A 26,170-nucleotide genomic window follows, 5' to 3' on the forward strand; every position below is an offset into this window, starting at 1 on the left:
CCATTGTGGTGTTCCTCTTATTGGCCTCATTAGCCTGTGTAATGTGCCTCTAAGAGGGAAGACAGGTTTCAGCACATAGCTTGTCACTAGACTTAATCAGGGAGGCTCACGTAGCTTATGATGACGTTACTCAGTGGAAGTTTAAAATAAATCCCCTTTTCAATTAATCTTCAACAGTGTATTAAATTAAAACCAATACCATCTGGAACGCTCGTAGGAAATCTCTCTCCTTTTATAACACCACATCATGCGCTCTGTAATCTTCTAGACCAAAATAATGAGAAGGACACCAAGGGTTGGATTCTGATGCCTTCTCTCACTTCATACGTGGCACTCACAACACACAACAGAACAATCTGAGGAAGTACGGTGTAAGTGTGAGCATTAGGGTGTCAGAAGCTGCTCACCCCAACCACACCACAGAGTGAAAGCAAAAGTAATGTGCTGAGTGACAAGTTAATACAAGAAAACTGCAATCTCCTCTCAGCCATGCTGTGATCATAAAAAGAGGTTATAGTGCTGAAATACATTATTAGTTGTGAACTATTTGTCCAGATCTCGTTACCACCACTACTGATCTAGAAAGCGCCATAGGATTGTAATGACCACAAGTGATCAGAAAGTGATCTAGAAAGTGATCTAGAAAGTGCCATAGGATTGTAATGACCACAAGTGATCAGGACCTTGCTTTTTATGAGTAATCTAAAAGAGTGATTCATTCCCACCCACCTCCCCTATCTGTAGTGTGAGGACGAAAACACAAAAAGCCCTGCCTTAAGCAGGAATTAGAGAACTCCCTGACCAGGAAGTTCCCATGTTTATTAAGCTCCCTGCTGCAACAAAGCCTGGTCCTATCTGTTAACTGTGGGGGTCTCCATAACCACTTCACATCTCCCTTTCTTCATAATAAAAAATTAAACCTTAAATTGTAAACCAATGTACATTTACATCATTCAAAATAAACTTCAAATTCCTTAAAACTATGTTTACTACTATGACCCCCATATCGATTCCATTTAAATAGTCCTGAGCAGTATTCCAAGGGTCAATTCTTTGAGGGAGTCTGATCAATCTTCCAGACCGTGCTCTCATTTCTGTTGAGTTTGTGTGTGGAGTTCCCTGGGAAGGGGCTCACTTCCTGACAGAGTTCCTGCAGGTCCCGGATCCTCTCTTTGTTGTGTTGGGAAATAAGGAAGATGAGTCCAGTTCCTCCCAAGAAGTCCTTCTGGAGTCTCCACGTGGTAGGATCTTGAGTTTATGCCTGGTTCCAAACAGTTCCAAACGTCTAGGAGTTTGTGAGCCAAACTTTGTTCCTTGGTCTCAGTTCAGGGAGTGCTTTTGTTCCATGCCAAACAATGCTATTTTGTTGAGGCTGAATTTTTATTTCAGCAATCCATTTTTGAAATTCCTTCAGGTAGGGCAACTTAGCATTAAGCAGTATTGGAGCCACAAGTAAAGGTTTCCTAAGTCATCTTCCCATCAAAAATTCTGCTGGAGAGAGTCCAGACACAAGCAAGGTTGACCGAGCACTCTATATGGGTCAATTAATTTTTACAGAGGTCTTTATAAAGTCTGCACTGTTCTCCTCACCTCCCCATTGCTCTGGGGGTAATGTGGACTACTAGTCGGATGTTCAGAATCAAAGTCCTGTGCAAGCCCTGTGTTTCAGAGGTAAACTGAGGACTTTTCATATATGATATTCTGTCTGCTATGAAATGCGTATCAAAAGCCTCTTTCACTTTGGTGTGGTCTTTCTTTTCCTCATCAAGGAGCGGTAGGGCACAAAGGATTTTATCAGCAGCACCACCCATGGCAAATATTAGGGCATTTACCTGGGATTCTTGTGCTTTCTCTGTTATACCAGAAGCCACCCGGAATCGCTCAAATCTCTGGATCCAACAAGGCCTGCTGCCTGAATTACCAGAATCAAGCTTCTCTAGCAAAGGCAATAGCACTGGAGTGATATTTGTTGCTTGACCTGCCCTCCCAACTGCCATCATGATGGAGGTGAGTGGAAACAAACCTGATAAGTGCCGCCATTCTGTATACCAGGCCACAATGCTTGGAGCAGGGAGCCAAGCCTAGCCAGGCCCATAGGGCAGGAGCAGCAGGAGTTGCCACTGCAGGGTGAGTTTTTCATTTTATGTTGTTTTGTGGGTTCTTTTTCATTTTGTTTTCTGGTATTTTGTAAATGTGAAATACACAGGGCTCTTTTTATAGCCACGCCACATCATTCCTCTTGGGTTGGTGAGCCTTTCTTGTGTGCAGTGTCTTGTCCTGTAGGACTTGCACAATGTAACACACTGGGCCAAGTGCATTTGTGATTCCCTCTGTGAATGATCCACATGTTTACTGCCTGTTATTATAGCTGGTCAGGAAATGGTTTTTGTTCCCCTGAACAATTTTGATGCAAATGGAAAAGTGTTCATTGTTGTAGAAATTTTTCTTCAAAAGTTTGGAGGGGGTTGTTGACAGCCCCCTTTCCCCAAAATGATCACATTTTGTGCTTGCAGCTAGTTTTTTTTTTTAACCAAAATGTTGCAGCTTATGATCGCAAAAAGACTATTTTTCATAAAAATACACAAGGGTATGCAAATTGCCTTTGAAGTCTAACTTTTTCTTGGAGTTAATTCTGTTCATTTACAATCCAATCCCTTAAAGAAATAAACTCTGGAAAGAATTAAGAGAGTTGATTCAATTAGCACATCCCTCAGCCCACGCCGCTTCCCGCAGCCCTAGTTGGCTTGGAACGGAGAACTGTGGCCAGTGGGAACTGTGATCAGCCGAACCTGCGGACGCTGTAGGTAAACAAACTGTCCCGGCTTGCCAGCGGATTTCCCTGATGGGCTGCGTGCCAAAGGTTGCCAATCCCTGGCGTAGAGATATGCAAGCCTCCTGTTGTCTGTTGCATAAATCCACTGGAGAGAGCTCTGATAACAGCTGAAAATAAACTCAATTTTTAGCCATAGCCTACCTGCCAGGTTTTAAAAGGGGTCTTGTTAATGAGCTAAGGTAATCCATCAACTAGAAAAAAATTCATTGCTACCATGTTAGGGAACATATCTGGTTATCAGCTATATCTCATAACATTTAAATGTTATCAGGAACAAAATCTGAAAAAATCATAAAATCATAAAAAGAGCCATAACTCAAAGAAACATAGTCTAATGTTGACCAAAATTGGCAGAAAGCATCTAAATATAATTGATAATGCAACTACATCCTCAAAATAGTACTGTTTTGGAAACTTTGGGAAATATTTAGTCCCAGGTGATATATTTTATGCATTTTCCCGTACTTTTTTACCTTTAGGGAAAGCAAAGATCTGTAGACAAATGATGGTATGAGCTTGTTTGTAACATGTAATACGGAGTACGAACTCAGGAAATGAGCAAAGGTTTGGAGGAAAGTGAAGTTTCTTATTTGATTTTTAAATCTTATTCAATCTCATTCCTATTGGTTCAAAACAAAATGAATATGAAAGGTGAGATTTTTCGAAAGCTTTTGACATTGGCCTAACTCTATTCCCAATTAAATCAATGATAAGAGTTGAGAGATTTGTTTCACTTGGTTTCTTTTTTGTATGCCGAGTACATTGATAAGAGGTTTCAAGAAAGAGTAAGTATTTTCTTTATGGAAGAAAGATCAATCCGGCTGTTTCGATCTGTGGTGAGAGAGTATTCACTGAGGTTTGGAATCTATGCCCTGTGCTTGAGGAGAAAGATACTACTCAACATAAGTAAGAGTGGCAACTAGGGCTAGCTGGAGATTTTCCATCACAACTGTTTTTCTGTGGAATATTGAAACTTTTCACAGGAAGCGTCTGCTTTCCTTTAAACATTTTCACTTTCTCAGAAAACCAAACCTGAAAATCTTCAGTTTTCAGATTAAAAGTTGAAATTTTCAACTGAAAATTTTAACACAATGATTTTTCTTTTGTTTTTTGTCAAAATGTTGTATATTTAAATAAACTAACAAATGAAAAACAAGTAAACATTTTCCAAATAGTGGCGGCATCTAACCAAGTAATAATCGACTATCCAGAAGTGAACAGCACAAAGGCCATAAAACCACCCATCTTTCCATGGCTTCCAGAATATAGATTTTGACTCTTAAAAGATTCTGTGCAATTCAGTGTCAGAGGAGTGCATGGCGTAGAGCAGGGATCAGTAACCTCTTTGGGCTCAGCCAGCAGTAACCAGAGACACCTGCAAGGCTTGCACTGCCTGGGAGGAGGAAGTTTAAAAAGAGAAAACTTTCACAGGAAGGGATGGCAACTAGGACAAGACTGGCTATATAGGAACATATCAGCGAAGAAGAAGACAGTCCTGGACCCTGCCCTGAGACTGTAGGGACCAGATACAGAGCAGGGTTACCAAAAGAAGAGGGCTAAGATGGACCCTAACCCTGGTCAAGGACACTAAAGCCTGCCTAAGAGACTGAAAACCATTTTTTTAAACTTTGATTCCCCCTGTCCCCAGTGAGGGAGAGGGACAGAACCTTTTTTCTTTGTTGGTTTGGAGACACTCTTATATACCAGAAGCAGGGGGAGGACTCTGCAAGTACCAGGGAAGAGACGCAACCCCAAATCTTGTCCTGGTGGGAAACCAAAGGGATTCCCCCACCACAGGTGGTATGCTGGTTGAAAATTATTTTTGCTGGTCAAGATTAGACTCTATGAATACATGAATAATCAAATTCACCACTGGCATCACCAGGTGCAACTCCACTGATTTCCATCAGGATCAATTAGAGAGGAAGGCTGGTCCAGTGGTTAGGTGGTAGCCTGGAACTCAGAAGACTAGGTTCAATTTCCTGCTGCACTAAGAATTTTTATGTGAGTATGGGGCAGCTCAATCTTTCTGGGCCTCTGTTCCCCGTCTAGAAAATGGGGCTAATAGCACTTCCCTACCTCAGACGGTGGGATGAGGAGGAATAGATTGTAGATTGGGAGGCACTCAGATGTCACAGTAACAGGGAGCTATAGAAGAATATAGTATAGACAGATCATATCCTGCATGTGCCAGAGGTGAATTCAGCCATGGGGTATATGTGATGAATCTCAAAGGACCTGATCCTGAAAGCCTCTGAATGTTACACTTCCAGACCAGTGATAGTTTTAAAACTGGAATTTTATTAAACTTAGTATAAAACAAACAAAGAAACAAATACAACTTGCAGAAGCCCCCATGCTGCTCAGTCCTTTTAGAGCACACACAAGTCTGCTGCTGCAACAGAGCTAGTCCCTTTGCCCCACAAATTGACCTTCAGTCCTTAAAGGGACAGGCCCCAGGTAAATCTAACCCTGACATTCCTTTATGAGTGCTACACAAGTAATCTCAACATTGTGGGTGACAAGTGAGGTTGGTACGTTTCAGGTAATGCTCAGCAACTTACAAAATTCTCCAGTTAGTGGCTGTTTAGCACAGTGATCCCGGGGAGTAAGGACCCTACTTGACCACATGTAAAACCCTATTTATCTAACATGCTCATCCTTAAATATTTGCCAACTTTGCCTAAAGGAAATAGCTCTATTTGATGATGATGACCTAGATTTACTATAGTGTAACCCTTCTGCCAGTCAGAGTTCACAGCAACAAGGTCGGGTTCAATATCTAGGGGTTCCTTTCCAACAATACAACACAAAACTGGCTCTAGCCCCCACCCAGTGACCTGGGACAATTACACACCACCCCTGGGCGCCTCTAAGAGGCAATACTTCCCCTTTCTCAAGCACAGAGTCTGAGTGTAGCAAAAAACTTTTAATAAAAGGAGGGAAATAATGTGGCATTAATTTGGGGAAACACTGCAAACAGAGTTTATAAACATAAACCATGAGCAAAAGACCCACCACCAAGTAAGTTGGGCAGTGTCCTTTTCCCCTCAGACTCTTAAGTCCAGCCACCCAAAAGTCCTTTTAATGTGCCCGTCCCTTCTCTACACCTCACTCACAGTTGCTGTCCTTGGACAGTGCAGGCACAGAGTTCACCTCCCACCCTGGATGGAGGGGTAAGGAGGCACCTTACTTGCTCCACTGCTCAGGCACTCAGTCACCATCCATCTCTGCAGGGCTCTGCTCTGGCACTCTCCACCAGTCACCCTGCTGGCCACACCTCTCTACCAGCCACCCACTTCCCACACTATCTTCAGGACCCCCCACTTCACACAGCTCTCAGCAATTTCAGCTGTTAGTGAGGGTGCCTCACTTCTGGTGCACACTGGGTAGTGTTCTTGCACAAGATACACTGTCCCAAAGCAGGACTAATACTTAGATCTAGGTATCAGTGATTTCAGCTCTGCAGCATGTAACAAGACACTAAATTGTGTCTAAATTAGCTCTGTTATTACACAGTGGCAAGAGGAAGGGTCAAGTGGTGCCAGAGGACCCTTAGGCAAGGCCCACACCACCAAGTACAAATCCTTGCCTTGCCTTGTCCCAACTCTGGCTATGACGAGATAACTGGCTCTGTGGATGAGGGGAAAGCGGTGGACGTGTTGTTCCTTGACTTTAGCAAAGCTTTTGACACGGTCTCCCACAGTATTCTTGCCAGCAAGTTAAAGAAGTATGGGCTAGATGAATGGACTATAAGGTGGATAGAAAGCTGGCTAGATTGTGGGGCTCAACGGGTAGTGATCAATGGCTCCATGTCTAGTTGGCAGCCGGTATCAAGTGGAGTGCCTCAAGGGTCGGTCCTGGGGCCGGTTTTCTTCAATATCTTCACAAATGATCTGGAGGATGGTGTGGATTGCACCCTCAGCAAGTTTGCAGATGACGCTAAACTGGGAGGAGAGGTAGATACGCTGGAGGGTAGGGATAGGATACAGAGGGCCCTAGACAATTAGAGGATTGGGCCAAAAGAAATCTGATGAGGTTCAACAAGGACAAGTGCAGAGTCCTGCACTTAGGATGGAAGAATCCCATGCACCGCTACAGACTAGGGACCGAATGGCTAGGCAGCAGTTCTGCAGAAAAGGACTTAGGGGTTACAGTGGATGAGAAGCTGGATATGAGTCGCCAGTGTGCCCTTGTTGCCAAAAAGGCCAATGGCATTTTGGGATGTATATGTAGGGGCATTGCCAGCAGACCAAGGGACATGATCGTTCCCCTCTATTCGACATTGGTGAGGCCTCATCTGGAGTACTGTGTCCAGTTTTGGGCCCCACACTACAAGAAGGATGTGGAAAAATTGGAAAACATCCAGCGGAGGGCAATAAAAATGATTAGGGGACTGGAACACATGAGTTATGAGGAGAGGCTGAGGGAACTGGGATTGTTTAGTCTGCGGAAGAGAAGAATGAAGGGGGATTTGATAGCTGCTTTCAACTACCTGAAAGGGGGTTCTAAAGAGGATGGATCTAGACTGTTCTCAGTGGTAGCAGGTGACAGAACAAGGAGTAATGGTCTCAAGTTGCAGTGGGGGAGGTTTAGGTTGGATATTAGGAAAAACTTTTTCACTAGGAGGTTCTGAAAGGTCAGGCTTGATGAAGCCCTGGCTGGGATGATTTAGTTGGGGATTGGTCCTGCTTTGAGCAGGGGGTTGGACCAGATGACCTCCTGATATCCCTTCCAACCCTGATATTCTATGATTCTAACTCACTGGGCTTTGGAACCCATGTCCCCTTCCTAGCAAGTGCTGTTAGTTGAGGGTGAGGTCCTCAATTGGGAAATGCCAAGTACAGTTCTGCTGTCCTTGATTCACACAACAAGGATAACAACCCTTTATCACTCCTGCCCCAATAACAAGGAGACTGGGGATCCCACACCAGCCGAACGTGACCATTTGAGCATGCAATCCCATCATGCTTAGCACCTAGGCGGGGGGGGGGTGTGTGTGCCCATGCAAACAAGATCAGCTCACAGCTCACCACTAGATGTCAAGGAAGAGTTCATTCAGACTCTGCTTACCTCAGTAAAATGAGATGATGGGAGCCTCCCAGTTACTTTCTCCTCACCACACCCCTGTGAGACGGGGAATTGCTGTTATTTCCATCATAGGGTAACAAGGTTACCCAGAGTATTATGGGATGGATTCATGCAGCACCTGTCCCTGCTTGATGTCCCAGGTTTTGCTCCCAAGCTGGGGAGTCACTAGACAGCTGCCATATCCTGAACTCCACCCAGTAGCTATTGAAGCCATATGGGGTGGGAAGCTGCTAGCACTATAGCTGCAGCCAAGGCCTCACCCACAGGAGCTCTAACTGGAGGCTCACCCACCGATTGGTCCAATACTCTAGTGAAGCCAGGAGGAGGCACAGGAAGTTTGTCTGAGCAACGAGGTGGTTTCCTGTTGTGGCTGTGTTGGACCCTGCTTGTACCTGCCTCTCGCACCCAACGCTGTTCCTGATTCTTGCTCTGCTCCTGGCTCCTGCCTTACTCCTGCCTTTGCCCCTGTTCTGAATGTGTTTGAGCCTTGCCTGTCCTTACACCTCACCTCTGCTCCTCAGTGACCAGTCCTGGGTGTTCACTGGCAATAATTATTATAATCCTCCTCCATAACGGGCTGAATGCTGAGCCAAACCCAGCGTTCCTTTCTCCTACAACCTCCAGGCTCAGAATCACTTTCACATTCCCTCCAGCCTTATCCACACTGCAGATGGGTGGAAGATTGTTTGGGTTGTGATTAAGTAAGACAGGGACAGGTGGAATCACCTATTACGAGTTCGTCAGTTCTTATTAACTCTGCAACAGCTGCTGGCCTTTTGTCTTTTAATAGTTGAGTGAAGAAGAAAAAGGAAGGAACAGTAGACTCATGCAGTGAAAACCTGCCCCTGTTGAAGTCAATAGCAAAAGTCCCATTGACTTCAACAGGACGAGGATTTCACCCATGTTGTTGTCCAGTGTTATGACAGCATGCTCCAGCTCTGTACAGTTTTCCAGGATGCACTTTCTGGGATGGAAGTGCACTAGATCAAACAGCAGTAAGGAAATGGGTTATGATAACTTTGTCCTTTAATTTAGACTTGGTTAATGACCTTGGAAAATCTACACACTCTGTGGGATAGGGCTTGTCTACACCATGTCGCAGCCCAGACTATAGGGCTGTGAAGTGTAGAGCACGTTAAAGTCTTGTGCTCTGACTGCCCCAGACAGATCTTCCTGGTGCGAATTAAAAGAAATAGAATCATAGAATATCAGGGTTGGAAGGGACCTCAGGAGGTCATCTAGTCCAACCCCCTGCTCAAAGCAGGACCAATCCCCAATTAAATCATCCCAGCCAGGGCTTTGTCAAGCCTGACCTTAAAAATTTCTAAGGAAGGAGATTCCACCACCTACATAGGTACCACATTCCAGTGTTTCACCACACTCCTAGTGAAAAAGTTTTTCCTAATATCCAACCTAAATCTCCCCCACTGCAACTTGAGACCATTACTCCTTGTTCTGTCACCTGCTACCACTGAGAACAGTCTAGATCCATCCTCTTTGGAACCCCCTTTCAGGTAGCTGAAAGCAGCTATCAAATCCCCCCTCATTCTTCTCTTCCATAGACTAAACATCCCCAGTTCCCTCAGCCTCTCCTCATAACTCATGTGTTCCAGTCCCCTAATCATTTTTGTTGCCCTCCGCTGGCAATTTCCAATTTTTCCACACCCTTCTTGCAGTGTGGGGCCCAAAACTGGACACAGTACTCCAGATGAGGCCTCACCAGTGTCGAATAGAGGGGAACAATCACGTCCCTCGATCTGCTGGCAATGCCCCTACTTATACATCCCAAAATGCTGTTGGCCTTCTTGGCAACAAGGGCACACTGTTGACTCATATCTAGCTTCTCGTCCACTGTAACTCCTAAGTCCTTTTCTGCAGAACTGCTGCCGAGCCCTTCGGTCCCTAGTCTCTAGCGGTGCATTGGATTCTTCCGTCCTAAGTGCAGGACTCTGCACTTGTCCTTGTTGAACCTCATCGGATTTCTTTTGGCCCAATCCTCCAATTTGTCTAGGTCCTTCTGTATCCTATCCCTACCCTCCAGCGTACGTACCTCTCCTCCCAGTTTAGTGTCATCTGCAAACTTGCTGAGGGTGCAATCCACACCATCCTCCAGATCATTTATGAAGATATTGAACAAAACCGGCCCCAGGACCGACCCTTGAGGCACTCCACTTGATACCGGCTGCCAACTAGACATGGAGCCATTGATCACTACCCGCTGAGCCTGACAATCTAGCCAGCTTTCTATCCACCTTATAGACCATTCATCCAGCCCATACTTCTTTAACTTGCTGGCAAGAATACTGTGGGAGACAGTGTCAAAAGCTTTGCTAAAGTCAAGGAACAACATGTCCACTGCTTTCCCTTCATCCACAGAGCCAGTTATCTCATCATAGAAGGCAATTAGATTAGTCAGACATGACTTGCCCTTGGTGAATCCATGCTGGCTGTTCCTGATCACTTTCCTCTCTTCTAAGTGCTTCAGAATGGATTCTTTGAGGACCTGCTCCATGATTTTTCCAGGGACTGAGGTGAGGCTGACTGGCCTGTAGTTCCCCGGATCCTCCTTCTTCCCTTTTTTAAAGATGGGCACTACATTAGCCTTTTTCCAGTCGTCCGTGACTTCCCCCAATTGCCATGAGTTTTCAAAGATAATGCCCAATGGCTCTGCAATTACATCCGCCAACTCCTTTAGCACTCTCAGATGCAACGCATCTGGCCCCATGGACTTGTGCACATCCAGCTTTTCTAAATAGTCCCGAACCACTTCTTTCTCCACAGAGGGCTGGTCATCTCCTCCCCATACTGTGCTGCCCAGTGCAGTAGTCTGGGAGCTGACCTTGTTCGTGAAGACAGAGGCAAAAAAAGCATTGAGTGCATTAGCTTTTTCCACATCCTCTGTCACTAGGTTGCCTCCCTCATTCAGTAAGGGGCCCACACTTTCCTTGACTTTCTTCTTGTTGCTAACATACCTGAAGAAACCCTTCTTGTTACTCTTAACATCTCTTGCTAGCTGCAACTCCAGGTGTGATTTGGCCTTCCTGATTTCACTCCTGCATGCCTGAGGAATATTTTTATACTCATCCCTGGTCATTTGTCCAATCTTCCACTTCTTGTAAGCTTCTTTTTTGTATTTAAGATCAGCAAGGATTTCACTGTTAAGCCAAGCTGGTCGCCTGCTGTATTTACTATTCCTTCTACACATCGGGATGGTTGGTCCCTGTAACCTCAATAAGGATTCTTTAAAATACAGCCAGCTCTCCTGGACTCCTTTCCCCCTCATGTTATTCTCCCAGGGGATCTTGCCCATCAGTTCCCTGAGGGAGTCAAAGTCTGCTTTTCTGAAGTCCAGGGTCCGTATTCTGCTGCTTTCCTTTCTTCCTTGTGTCAGGATCCTGAACTTGACCATCTCATGGTCACTGCCTCCCAGGTTCCCATCCACTTTTGCTTCCCCTACTAATTCTTCCCAGTTTGTGAGCAGCAGGTCAAGAAGAGCTCTGCCCCTAGTTGGTTCCTCCAGCACTTGCACCGGAAAATTGTCCCCTACATTTTCCAAAAACTTCCTGAATTGTACCTAGTTCGCATTAACATACTCATCTGAGTACATTAACACAGTGTGATATATTACATAGGAACAAAAGAATGGCCATACTGAGTCAGACCAATGGTCCATCTAGTCCAGTAACCTGTCTTCTGACCGTGGCCAGTGCCAGAGCTTCAGAAGGAATGAACAGATCAGAGCAATTATTGAGTGATCCATCCCCTGTTGTCCAGTCCCAGCTTCTGGCAATCAGAGGGTAGGGTTACCCAGAGCATGCGGTTTCATCCCTGACCATCTTGACTAATAGCTGTTGATGGACCTATCCTCCATGCACTTAGCTAATTCTTTTTTGAACCCAGTTATACTTTTGGCCTTCACAACATCCCCTGGCAATGAGTTCCAATGACTGTGCATTGTGTGAAGAAATACTTCATTGGAGAGGTCACATTCTGTAGGTGGTATAGTCCAATGGATTGGAAGTAACGGTTCATGGGTTGTATTCTTGCTCTAGTACCGACTTTGGGAAAGTCACTCAACATTTGTACCTTGGCTAAGCCACGTATAAAGTGGGTATAATAAAACTTACCTCCAGCACTGCACCAGCATGATATGAGGCTTACAAGAACCAATATAAATGATTTGAGATCTGCAGATGAAAGACATTCAGCACTATAAGTTGAAATATCTTTGGACTTTCACTTTGTTTTGTCACCACTTCTCCATGATTTTGGAAATTACCTTTGCATAGACAATTACATAACTACAATGTTTTGAAGCTATTACTGATGTTTAAATAGCTGTAACTGAAATTGCAAGGGTTTTACTGGTAACATCTGGAAAAAGCTAAAAGGATAAACAACTGGCCATGTTGCAAGAATACGTGGATTTCAATGCTAGACAGACCAATGAATAATAAGCACAACTCATGATAAGCTAGGGCTAACAGCAAAGGAGAAGGAGATATGAGCTAGTAGTTTTTGTATGAAGTATTTGGTCATGCTTAACTCAGGACAGTAAAGCTAGGGGACATGTCACGATGAGGCTTTCATCCAGAAGTGCTCCGACTGTGATTGTGATATTCACAAGATGGAGGATTTTAATTATGCAGTTTTTAACACATTTCCAGCTGATGCAGTGAAAATCCATCCAACAGGGCTCCTTCTGGACTGTTCACCTTCTGGACTGTTCACCCGAAGCTTGCTCTATACAGCGTGTTAGATTTGTTTTCGCCATGAAATGATTGTACCAATCCCTATGACCTATTATTTAAAGATGAAAACATTTTTCTCCCTAAATGTTTGATTATAAGGCGAAGTCAGATCTGTGCATCTGATGAAACCTATTGCGTTTGCTTTGCAGGGAAACGCAAACTAGAAAAACATGTTCAAGAACAGCCGGTTTCTTTTCATCAACATAATTATTTAAAACATTAGAATGTAGACACAATCGGCACAGTACTGCAGTGACATAGACCCCAGTATATATAATACCCCAGTTCTCTCTCTGTGAACCTTTCATCCACAGCTGCTGGTCTGTCAGTTTTTTCCCCCAGGAAATCTGATCGTGGGTTGTCTTACACACCACACGGGGCTACTGATTCCAACAGAATTACACAGGGTGTTAGTCAGCACAGCATTTGGCATTCTGACCGTTAGCCCACATGTTACCCTCCGGAGGTAAGTGCGCTACTGCTGTTGATACCAATGATGTTATTAATAAGCATGAGCCTTTGCAGGATCAGAGCCTTGGCAATTCTCTCAGGCCAGCATGTGAAAACATATAATAAATCCAGAGATTTGGGATCAAATCCTTTTTGTCCTATTGATGTAAATAGTCCCACCAAGATTGTTAGGAACCTGGGCAGAATTTGATGTTTGAGGCAGATTCTTACCTCTAAGAATAAAATACAGTATTTAGACTTCAAATAGTCCAACTTTATTCTCGATTGTTTGCTAGTTTTCGTGGGGGGGGAGGGGAGAGGGGTGTTGTTGTTGTCAAGATAAAGGAATTACTTCATTAATACCAAACAAATGACTTGGTAATTTTTTTCCACTGCATGGCTATGTACAGGATGTTGTAGAACAGGGGCTATGGGGGCAAGATTAAACACAAAAACAATTATAAATATGAGTAAGTTTCCCAGCTTTAGATAACATGTGAATTAATTAAGTTTGCTGAATTCACTGAAATAGCCATGATTTACCATATTCAGTATCAGCCACCCTCTATTAGTAATGCCTAAATAAAGCTGGCTTAAAGCAGTCAAAATAATGAAGTACAGGAAGCTGAATAATTAATGTCCTGTAACTTGTGTTTGCAGTGGAATGCATTTTATGATGTTTAAAGAGACCTCTTTGTTTGAACTTTTGTCATTTAAAAATAATAATAAAATAAAATAATAGTAATAACCATAAACCACCCTCATTTTAACTTTAGCTGTGTAAGGTGTCTGTCATATATGAGTTGCCTTGGTAATGAGTAATTTGTTTCTAATTACATGAACAGATCTGGGTAATGAACACTTGACCTCAATCTTTTTCATATGCAGTTTGATTTCTCTCTTTATTTAAAACAAAAATAACAAAGAAACCCACCTAAGCTATTTTTTCTTGAGATTTATGGGGAGATAGAAGGTTCATGATTTTCCAAGCTTCCCAGGCAGGGATTTCCCTACACCCTCCCTGAATTTCCCCAACACCGCTCTCCCCCGACAGTTATATGCAGTGTTGCCAATTTAGTGATTGGTTGGAAATTTGAATTGAAATTGAAACATTAATACACACTTTGAAAGCATATACAGTATATGAGGAAATACGTGTACCTGAGAAATCATAAGGGGGTTGAAAAATATGAACAAAGACTAGCTTCCTCATACAGCTGTTATTTATGACCATGTTGGTGCATTTGTTTTGGCTATATTGGCCTACCTAATAATTTCAAATATTATTTGTAAGCAAGGTCTGACTGAGCTCTCCCCTGACAGCTAGTGATAAGCCAGGGGTGGGTGGAAAGGCTTCAGGACCAGCCTGTATTTACAGCAGACAGAGCTGTGCTGACCAAGTGATCAATTTTGGCTGGTGCTGGGTTACAAATCACTTTAGTATTGAATGAGGGGTCATCACATGTTCTTGTCCTTATTGTATGAGCCTGCCTGAATGAGGGGGTTTCCTTAGTGCTTAATTTGGGCTAGGGCTTGCCAGGGCTGAGCCCTGGCACCTCTAGGCTTGGCAGTTCATAGCCTGGGACCTCTGGGCTTGCCACATCAGTTATGAAAGTAACAAACTTGCTTGAGCCCCAGCACCTCTTTCATTACAAATTAAGCACTGGTCACCCGCAATTGAACTGCACTCCCTAAGTAGGAGGTTTGGGTGCCATATCCTAGTGCAGATAGAGAGAGAGGGTGGGGCACAGGTGTTTTGCTTGGTGGTGTGGACTCTGCATAAGAGTCATGGGTACTATTTGACCCGCCCCTCTCTCCTGTTTAGAAATAGAGCTGATTAGACTCCATAGGGAGTCTTTTGGTTTGTTAAGTGACCACTAGAGCTGAAATCACTGATAATCAGGTCTCAGTGCTTAGACCTGCTGTGGGACAATGTTTGTTTGTTTGTTTGTTTTAAACATTTCTGCTAAAACAGTTTAGCAATTTCCATGAACAAGTCTAGGGAAAAATACATTTTTTCTCCATCTTAAAATTCTTAGAACAGTTTCATTGAAAAGCGTTCTTTCTCTCTCTGATATATTTGTGTGTGTGCTGTTGTGTCTGAGAACTACATGAGGTGAATAAGGGGGGTTGTCGAACTTCTCTGTTGAAAATGTCTGCCAAGTGTATCTGAAGTATATTAATATATTCCAAGGCCAGAATCTTGATTTAAAAATTTGTTACGAATGGAGAAACAACCCTTGATAAGGTGTTCCAATAGTTAATTACATTCACTATTAAAACTTGTCTTATTTCCAGTCTGAATTTGTCTAGCTTCATCTTCCAACCTTTGGATCATGTTATACCTTTCTCTGCTAGATTGAAGAGCCAATTATTAAATATTTGTTCCTCATGTAGATACTTATAGACTGTAATCAAGTCACCCCTTAACCTTCTCTTTGGTAAATTAAATATATTGAGGTCTTTGAGTCTGTGATTCTAATCCGTAATCATTCTTGCGGCTCTTCTCTAAACCTCTCCAGTTTTTCAATATACTTCTTGAATTGTGGATGCCAGAACTGGACACAGTTCCACATATAGAGGCAAAACAATCTCTCTACTTCTACTCAAGAGTCTCCTGTTTTATGCATCCAAAGATCACATTAGCCCTTTTGGTCAAAGTGTTACACTAGGAGCTCATGTTCAGCTGATTAGCCATCACAACACCACAAATCTTTTTCAGATCCACTGCTTCCCAAAATAAAGTCCCCCATCTTGTAAGTGTGGCCTACATTGTTTGTTCCTAGATGTACACGTTTAGCCATTATAACATGCATATTGTTTGCTTGCACCCAGTTTACCAAGCCATTCACAGTGCTCTATATTAATGACGTGTCCTCCTCATTATTTATCGCTCCCTCAGTTGTTGTGACATCTGCAAACTTTATCAGTGATGATTTAATATTTTCTTCCAGGTCATTGATAAAAATGTTAAATAGTGCCAGGTCAAGAACTCCAGGAGAGGCACACCCAATAACAAGTCTAAAGCCTTACAGAAGTCTAGCATATTACATCAACATGGCTGCCTTTATTAACCAAACATATAATCTCAGCAAAAATGATATCAAGTTAGTTTGACATGATCTATTTTCCATAAACCTATAGTGATTGGCATTAATTTTATTACCGTCCTTTCAATTCCTGTATCAGTGACTCCATTCTCTTGCCTAGGATCGATGACAGGCTGACAGGCCTATAATTACCCAGGTCATCCCGTTAACACATTTTTAATATTCATGCAACATTAGTTTCTTCCTGCCTTCTGGAATTTCCCTGGTGTTCCCAGATTAATTGAAAATCAACATTAATTGTCCAGAGAGCTCCTCAGCCAGCTTGTTTTGCACTCTTGGATATAAGTTATCTGAACCTGATGATTTATAAATGTTTCACTTTAATAGCTGCTGTTTAACATCTCTTGAGATACTAGTGGAAATAATGTTATTATATGATATGATTACATTGTCTGTTTTTTTTCCCCCAAATAGAGAACAGAAATATTTATTGAATTCTTCTGTCTTCTCTGCCTTATTAATGATCATTCTGCCATTTACATCTAATAACAGACCAATATAAATTGTTAGGATACTTTTTTGTTCCTAATATATTTTTAAAACTCCTTTTTATTCTTCTTACTTCTGCTGCTCATGGATTTCTCCTTTTGTCCCTTACCTTCCCTTAACCTGTACTATTTTTCTTCCTTGATTGTGGCTTTTTGAACAGCTAGTAAAGTTTTCTTTCCCAATTATCTTTCACATTTTTCTGATTAAATTCTTCCCTCCAGCTGATTCACAGATGAAACAATAGTGTGAGGAAAGGGGAAACTGTAACTCAAACTTGGGCAGTATGGGGCATAGTTTCCCTCTCATGATTTGTCCATGTAGAGCCTAATTAACCTATTAAAACTCCAGGAGGATGGTTGTAGTTAAAACACAGCTTTGCCACAGGCTTCCCATATAACCTTGCCCAAGTCAATCTCTCTGTGCTTCAGTTCTCCAGCTCTAAAAGAGGATAATAATACTTCTTTTCCGTGTTGTCTAATCATTGGAACAAAGACCGTATTTTATTATGTGTATGTACAGCACCTAGCACATTGGGGCCTTTACGTGCTACTAGAATATCAGTAATAATAATTATATAGCTGCCAGTTAGGGGACTTAGCTCTAATTAGCTCTTTAGTTCAATTAATAAAGGCACATTCTTTTATCACCAAAGGTGTCTTATTCAAACCTCACTGATGACCCAGAGGAGGCCAGTTACAAAAAGACAGGACAAAAGGGTAAACTAAGAGTGCTCTGTAATTCAATCTCTACTTGCTAACAGCAGCATTTAGGATTTTTCCTTTTCAGGCTCCTTACAAATACTAATTAAGCCCCACAAGACACCCGCTTGAGAAAAATACTATCATTTCATAGCTGGGGAAACTGAGGAAGGTAGCCAAAGGATACTAAGGGAATAAACATCACAGCCCAGAATAGAATTCAAGTTTCTGCCTCCTGGTCCAGCATTCAGCCCACTCAACCTCATCAAATTCATGTTCCATCTCCCCATATATCTCAATGTCCTGTTTGTTTTCCTCTCTGCTGCCAGATATTTATGACAACAGTTTTTAAGCTATGATGCACCATCATCCAGTTTTTTTTTGGTTTTTGTTGAGATGGGTATTTTAGAGCTTGCAATCTAGTCTTTAAAAACCATAATTTTATTTTATCATTTTTGGAGCCACCAGTTCTCAGTAGTTTCTATTTATTTTTCCACCACGCAAGGTTGCTCTATCCACTTCACAACCCACATTCCCATTTTCAAGGTCCCTTTTGAATCCAGATTCTTTCCTCTTTAGTACTGATGAGCCCTCCCAGTCTTGTGTCACCTTCACATTTGCACATCCTTCTTTATGTATATTCCTCTCTAGGTCATCTCATCAATATATAGTGTGATTAAGATTTGGCTTTGCACAAGTCCCTATGGCACTCCGTTTGCTGCCTCCCTCGTGCATACATTTGCTTAACTTTCTGGCCTCAGTTACTAAGCCAATTTTTAATACAATTGAGAATTTGCCATCAATCCTATAGTCGCTAACATTATATGCAGTTAACTAGCCTTTTATGTGCAGTAGATGGTTTTGAAATGCAGGTAGATTTTGGCTTGCTGCTCTACCTCTGTCATTGGCACGTTATTAAATATCTTGATTGGGATCATTAACCATGGTAGTATTCCACAAGGGCCAATTGAGCAAACTATTAAGCAACATTTCTAATATTGCATGCACTGGTAATAAACAGAGTAAGACATGTATGGACACTAAACATACCATTTCCCTCAGTTCTTCATGGGAGACATTGTAGTTAGTATAGTGGCTATATTACCAGACCAGCACTGCAGTTGGGTTTTATCCTCAGCCCTGCCACTGGATTTCTGGATGACCAATGACCACAGGAAGTCATTGAACCTCTTCATGTTTCAGTTTCACCATCTGTAAAATGGAGATAATTATATTTACTTCCCATGTAAAGGTCCTTGAGATTTATGGATAAACAGCCCTATTCATCTAAATAGGATGTTAACTCTGCTATCTAAAGATGGCCTTATCAATATCACCACTGTTAACAATTTCACTGTAGTAGAAACATGCAGCTAATATGCTTACCCCATAATCCCAAACTGTTTTCCATTACTCCTCAGGTGCCAAAAGTTATACCCTCCCCAACTACCAAAACCTCCAGCTTCAAACATGACACCATTTCTCATGCAGTTAGATATTGATTGATAGAAAAATGTGTGGCCATTTGAAACCTGACAAATGTGGGGAGAGCCTAAAATAAATAGAATTCCTCATCAAACTAAACACAGGGGCTGAAGTACCGATTGCATTATTTGTCTATATATTTAATTGAAGTAAACAATTTGCTTTTAATTATATCTCAAAGTGCCACAGAACATAGCTCCAATCTGCTGGGAAATACTTTGTGCAGTAATCACAATTTTTACAGACAGAACATGATAGACAGTGAGGATCTTCTGAAGCCAGGAGAAGCTTTTACATAAGTAGCAAAGACCCTTCAGAACCTACTTATAATTATGTGAGGTTAAACTAGTGGCCCTAGCAGTGACATGTAAGTGTTGCATACATTGCAAAGGGTCTCCATTATTTATATTACAGAAGCACCTAGAGGCAGATCCTAATCAAGATCGGTCCCCAACTAGTTGGGGCTAGGTGTTGTACCTATACATATAGTAAGTAAAAGTCCTCGCCTCTAAGAATGAATCTAAACAGATGAAGGAAAAGAGAGAAGCAGCATTATTACAGATGAGGAACTGAGGCATCGAGAAATTACGTGACTTGCCCAAAGTCACACAGGAAGCCTGCAGTATCTCCTGAATCTTTGGGCTTGTACACAAAGACTCAGGAAAGTTAGTCCTAATTAACGATCAGTGTGCATTTAAAGTGGATTAGTTAAATTGCATTAAACCCCTGTGTGGACACTCTTGTTCAGAACCAAAATGGCTTAATTCGATTTACTTCAGGCCACTTTAATTCTGAATGAGAGTGTCCACACAGGGGTTTAATGCAGTTTAACTAATCCACTTTAAATGCACTCCTTTAGATAATTCAGATTAAATTTCCTGAGAGTCCCTAAATAGATTAGTGTAGGTAGTGCTTTACCAACACAACTACCCTTCCTCACTATGATCCATTGGAGGCTGTAGCTTCCAGGGAACTTTCAGGTTCTGAGCTGATTATGTTTCTTTAGCCACTTCTTGAGTGTGTACGACTATTTTTATTTATTTCTTTATTTATTGTTCTGTCCAATGGCACTGATTCAATAAATTAACAAAAACAGATGGAGAGGCACATCAGCTTGGCTCTACACAAACCCCTGAAGTAATTAAACAATTATTTGCAGGAGCACATTTTCCATCAACAAATCAAACAAACAACAACAACATAACACCCCTCTACACACACACATATGTAGTATCAACATTTTATTACAATGGATTAGCAGCATTAAAAAAATTAAGCATAGTTAATACAATTGCTGTGAAATTACACTGTGAATAATGATAATTAAACCTTTTCCCAATTTCTCAAGATTTTCCATTGTTTGTGTTCTATTCTTTGGTAAGGATCAAATTAGAAAGACAAATACAAGAAGCGGGGAGATTGCTGGCAAAAGACTATAATGCTAGAGCTGATTAGTGGCAGGTCTCCAAAAGAGGGCTATAAAAGTCTTACTCAAGGGTTTCTTCTCAATAAGTTATCTAGCAACATAAAAAGAGGGTATTCAGTGGAACTCTGAGCCAATGCATAAGTTCCTTTAGAGTGTTCTCCAGCAAGGTGCATAGGATGGTAATTCACACACATGCTTTCAGTGTAATAACAGAAGAGAACTCAATGGGAAATAAAAATAAACCAGTAGGCTCTAAGATAGCCAGCAGATATGGAACACGGTGTTAGTCTGGGGACGTCAATTTTGCTCATTAAAAATCCAAAGATTCAGGTCAGCAAAAGCTGAGCAGAGGAAAATGCCACTGTCTTAAGGCTTATATAAATGGGAACACTCAGGCTGGCATACAATTAAAACTGGCCAATGTTGCTATGGTGCTCAGGGGAGTAAAGAAAGCTTCTGTCGACCTAGCTACTGTCATTCAGGGAGATGCAGTTCCTACAATGATGGGAAAAAAACCTTCCATCACTGTGAACTTTGCCTATCCTATGGGATTATGCCAGCATAGTTATGATGCTATAGTCTCTGTGGTATAGACATGTCCCCAGAGAAGTTCATGTGAATTAACTAAAGTGAATTTAAAGTGGATTAGTTCAACTGAATTAAATATCAATGTGAATGCTATTATTCAGAATTAAAATTTTGGAAGTGAATTAAAGAAAATCAAATTAAGGCACTTTACTTCCGAATAACTAACAATGTCCACAGAGGTTTAATGAGACTTAACTAATCCACTTTAAATGCATGCCTTTAGTTAATTTGGATTTCCCTGAGTGTTCCCATGTAGACAAGCTCTTACTGTTAGATTGCTTAATCCACAGTGGTGAAGTGTATTAGGTCTGGAAGAAGGATGATACTGAATTGTACCAGGATGTGCCCTGTAGAAGATTACAATGGGACTGCTAGATATCTCTGTTCTCTCCATTATTAAATGAGCTTGACCCTATTTTTGAGGAGTTCTGTTACATAGGATCTACTCTTGAATTTTATATGGACAACTTTGTGGACCAAATTCTGCTCTAAGAGCCTGCTCTAAGAGCCTACCTAAGAGAGGTAAATATGCTGGCGGGTAGGGATAGGGTCCAGAGTGACTTACACAAATTGGAGGATTGGCCAAAAGAAATCTGATGAGGTTCAAGTGCAGAATCCTGCACTTCAGAAGGAAGAATCCCAGGCACCGCTACAGGCTGGGGACTGACTGGCTAAGCAGCAGTTCTTCAGAAAAGGACCTGGGGATTACAGTGGATGAGAAGCTGGATATGAGTCAGCAGTGTGCCCTTGTTGCCAAGAAGGCCAATAGCATATTGGGCTGTATTAGTAGGAGCATTACCAGCAGATCGAGGGAAGTGATTATTCCCCTCTATTCAGCACTAGTGAGGCCACACCTGGAGTACTGTGTCCAGTTTTGGTTCCCCCACTACAGAAGGGACCTGGACAAATTAGAGAGACTCCAGCGGAGGGCAACAAAAATGATTAGGGGGCTGGGGCACATGACTTATGAGGAGAGACTAAGGGAACTGGGGTTATTTACTCTGCAGAAGAGAAGAGTGAGGGGGGATTTGATAGCAGCCTTCAACTACCTGAAGCGGGGTTCCAAAGAGTTTGGAGCTAGGCTGTTCTCAGTGGTGGCAGATGACAGAACAAGAAGCAATGTTCTCAAGTTGCAGTGAGGGAGGTCTAGGTTGGGTATCAGGAAACACTATTTCACTAGAAGGGTGATGAATCACTGGAATGAGTTACGTAGGGAGGTGGTGGAATCTCCATCATTAGAGGTTTTTAAGGCCTGGCTTGACAAAGCCCTGGCTGGGATGATTTAGTTGGTGTTGGTCCTGCTTTGAGCAGAGGGTTGGACTAGATGACTTTCTGAGGTCTCTATGAGTCTATGATCAAAAGCCCACTGAAGCCATTGCAAGTCTTTCCATTGACTGCAGCAGGCTTTGGAGCAGGCCCTCTGTTAGCATATTAGTGCACTCAGAGCAGAATTTGGGCCCCAAGTGTAAACAGATGACCGTTATAACAAAGACCCCCCCCCACAGAAAGTTGTAGTTCAGTCTAGAGACCTTAGTATTCACACTGTCACTTCACGAACAAAACACTTCGTCTGGGTTTCCCATTTGTATTCATGCACCCAGTTCAGCTGTACATTTAGTGACTGTATCCCCAGACCGCTATTTTCTATCATTAACCACACACCTGCATTATTACTCCTGTGTGTATCAACAAAATGACCCCTGCCCGCACCCTCCCATCTGCTCAGAAGAAACCCTCCAGTCCACTCTCTTGTGCTTGACTAGTGAGTTATAAACATTGAGTTCCACCATTTCCTAAAACCATGAACTCCCTGGCAGGCTCTGTCTTTTCCTACTGCTGTAGGCATTTTTCCTCTTACTTAATGCAAATATCCCTCTTCATGACTGTGAATCTCAGCACCACTGCTCCTGATAATTGCATCAATCCTGGCCCATCACCCAGGCAAGCTGTGTTGCTAAGTAATGAGCGGCAGCCTCTGTCTTCCAATATGTTTTCTCTCTTTTCAGTTCCCGCCCCGTGTATTCTCAGGTCTGCCAATGAAGCGTACAAAATCCCTCAATGCTGCAGTAGTCTGTTATCATAAGAGAAAGGTATGCACTCATACATACAAGATAGAAAAACCTGCACTGGTATATCCTATAACAGTATTCTGGTACTGATTTAGGATGGCATCTAGGGGAAAACATTTCTCAAAGGATCGTAGAAGTTACGAGGTGAAAAAGACCAATTGAATCATCCTGCCCATTACTCTTCAAAGTGCAGGATGGTTCCCCACAATATATTTTCCTGTGCTATGTCTAGTCTAGTTGAAAGTGTCCCTGGTGATGCGGGTTCCTCCACTTCCCTTGGAAATCTAGTCCACAGCTGAATATATTTTACTGTCAGATTTTTCCTGCTAATCACTAAATTTGCCTCTTTCTTAATTCATCCCGTTACACGTAAAGAAATCTACCCTGTACCACATTCAATTCCTTTTCAAATATTTACAGACTGTTTTCACCTCTTGGTGGTGCTTAGCCAGGTTGAGAATATCTAGGCTCAGCTCCTCGCCTCACTCCCATCCATTCAGACACCTGAATACCTTTCACACTCTGGCCTTAGTCCTTTCCTCATAAGTCTAAAATCGTTTATATGAAAAAATTAACATCAGAAAGTATCATGATGGTTCTTGGGGCACCTCGGACTCTCTGTCACCTTGTTAGCCCCTTCCTCCAGCAGGGGAGAGTCCATCTTGTGGGGGCTGGGTGTCAGCTCTGTGACACCGCCAGCCTGACAGCCAATCAAGCACTCTACTCTGGGCTCTGCCAGCCCTAAATTCATCTTTCAGGTTAACAACAGGCACACTCCATTCCCTGAATTCCTTTGAACCATTTCCCTGCAATATTCAGCCCCAGACACTGGCTGCTCAGAGAAATTCCAGGTTGTCGGCACCCAAAAGGTGCAGCATATCCCAATTTGACAGTTTTGCCTTAAACTCACACTCCTGTAAACCACACAATGCTTGTGAGCACTTACAACCAAACAAACATAAGCTTATTTAAGAAAGAATATAGATTTAACTAGGCGTGAGAGGGAGGGATGGAAACAACTGGTTACAACACAAAACAAAATCATAAAATATGAATGTGGATCTATGCTTCCCAGTGGTTACATTTCCTTTCCTATCTAATAAAGTAGGCTCCCCCCAGAAATTCAGTCCATTGCAGAGTGGACTGGTTTCACAAGAACCAGGATCCAAATATTCCTGAAAGCTCTCTGGCCTGGAGTAGACAGGAGATACCGGAGCTCCTGGGCCTGTGGTGAGAAGAGGCTGTGGAAGTACAGCTGCGGACCAGCTGCAGAAACGTCGACATCAACAAACAGATTGCACAGTGGGATGCAGGAGAAATACAACAGGGGTCAGCAGCAGCGCCATGAGAAAGTTAAGGAGCTGTGGCAGACATACCAGAAGGCCAGGGAGGCGAAGAGTCATTCTGTTGCTGAGCCGCAGACCTGCCACATTTACAAAGAGCTGCATGGCATACATGGTGGAGACATCACCAACACCCTTCACACCACTGGTTCCTCCACTACAGAAGGGACCTGGACAAATTGGAGAGACTCCAGCGGAGGGCAACAAAAATGATTAGGGGGCTGGGGCACATGACTTATGAGGAGAGGCTAAGGGAGCTGGGGTTATTTAGTCTGCAGAAGAGAAGAGTGAGGGGGGATTTGATAGCAGCCTTCAACTACCTGAAGGGGGGTTCCAAAGAGGGTGGAGCTAGGCTGTTCTCAGCGGTGGCAGATGACAGAACAAGAAGCAATGTTCTCAAGTTGCAGTGAGGGAGGTCTAGGTTGGATATCAGGAAACACTATTTCATTATTTCACTGTTGATACCACCAAGGCACCCAAGGTATAGACCTCTAGGGTGAACAGTATGGATGAGAGGTGGAGCAAAAAGCAGAGAATGATGGGGGGGCATACGACTGCGGGGGAGGGGGGGTGTCCAGCTATGTGCCCAGAAAAGACCTATTTGAGACTCCACCACAGTCCGGTCAGTTCTGGCAGTCAAGCCTGGGGGAGCCCGATGCAGGGGAAGGAGCCTTGAGTCGCTGTAAATGTATTTCCCATTTCAGTGATGGCACCCCCAACTTAGCAGGAAACAGCTGCTGACCTTTCATTAATGTAGTTGTTCTAAAAGAGGAAATGATACAACAAAAAGAGGTAGAATTTTTATCTGCTTTTCATTTCATAAGGTTAGGTGGCGGGGGGGCACTCGAAGAAGTTTGTCAATGTACACAGGGATGTCCCTTGAATCCTCCTGAGAGATCTCCATGAAATGTTCATGGGGGTACTCTGCAAACCTCTTCCAAATGTTTCTAGGGCGGGCAGCCTTATTTCTTCCTCCACAGTAGGACACTTACCGATGCCAGCTGGTAATAACTTTGGCAGGCACCACTGCAATACACAGGGTAGCAGCATATGGGCCCGGATGGCTTCAGGATGCCAGCAGCAGCTGTGATCTCTGTGCCTGTTACCCTCAGGAGTGAGATATCAGCTGGAATCACCACTGCCTGTAGGAAATGCTACCAGCATGCAGTGTCATTGCCCTATACTCATAGTTTCATGCAACCGAGCAATTCCCTCCTCATTTCCCTCACCCCGGGGGGCCATACTCACCAAGGCTGGTGCTGTGAATGGTGTCGTACACAAGCCCTCTGAAGTAGAAGTGGCAATAAGTGTGTCATGTTCAAAACTTTAGGAGAGCAAGGGAGGGAGTTCTGGATGTGAACTTTTGCTTTCCATTGTAACTATACTGACAAGGGTACCTCTGTGTGTTTTATTGATAGGTGCTGCTGATGCAGACTTGAGGGGTTCTCCCTCCACACCTCTGGAAAGCTTAAGCCAGATAAGGAGGAGAAAGAAGAGGACTCCGGACGACATGTTCAATGAGATCCTGCAAGCCAGTGCTGCATCAGACTGTGAATAGGGGCACTGGAGGATGAATATTTCGGAGTGTATGGACAAGGAAAGAGTAGTCAGGAGAAAGACCAAGGAGCCCCAGCAGGAAAAAGAGAGGGAGATTCACCAGGAGATAATGGAGCTTCTCTAACAGCAAACACAGGTGCTACAGCCTCTTGTGGACCTACAGGTGTAACAGATATGGGCTCACATCCCTTTTCAGTCCATGGAGAACTCCACCTCCCTACACCCCCCTCAATATTATTTGTGGCATCTCTACCCCTACCAATCCATGCTGGGGGACAGT

General features: G+C 43.0%; 1 long non-coding RNA gene across 1 annotated transcript; it reads left to right on the plus strand.

Moving 5' to 3' along the window:
• The first annotated feature begins 2,048 nt into the window (after positions 1–2,048).
• On the plus strand, positions 2,049–26,170 carry LOC141986008 (uncharacterized). The gene is made up of 3 exons (XR_012639100.1): positions 2,049–2,127; positions 12,990–13,141; positions 25,752–26,170. It is a non-coding gene; the product is annotated as an uncharacterized LOC141986008 (long non-coding RNA).

Source organism: Natator depressus, chromosome 4 (genome assembly GCF_965152275.1).
Source record: "Natator depressus isolate rNatDep1 chromosome 4, rNatDep2.hap1, whole genome shotgun sequence".
Taxonomy (NCBI): domain Eukaryota; kingdom Metazoa; phylum Chordata; order Testudines; family Cheloniidae; genus Natator; species Natator depressus.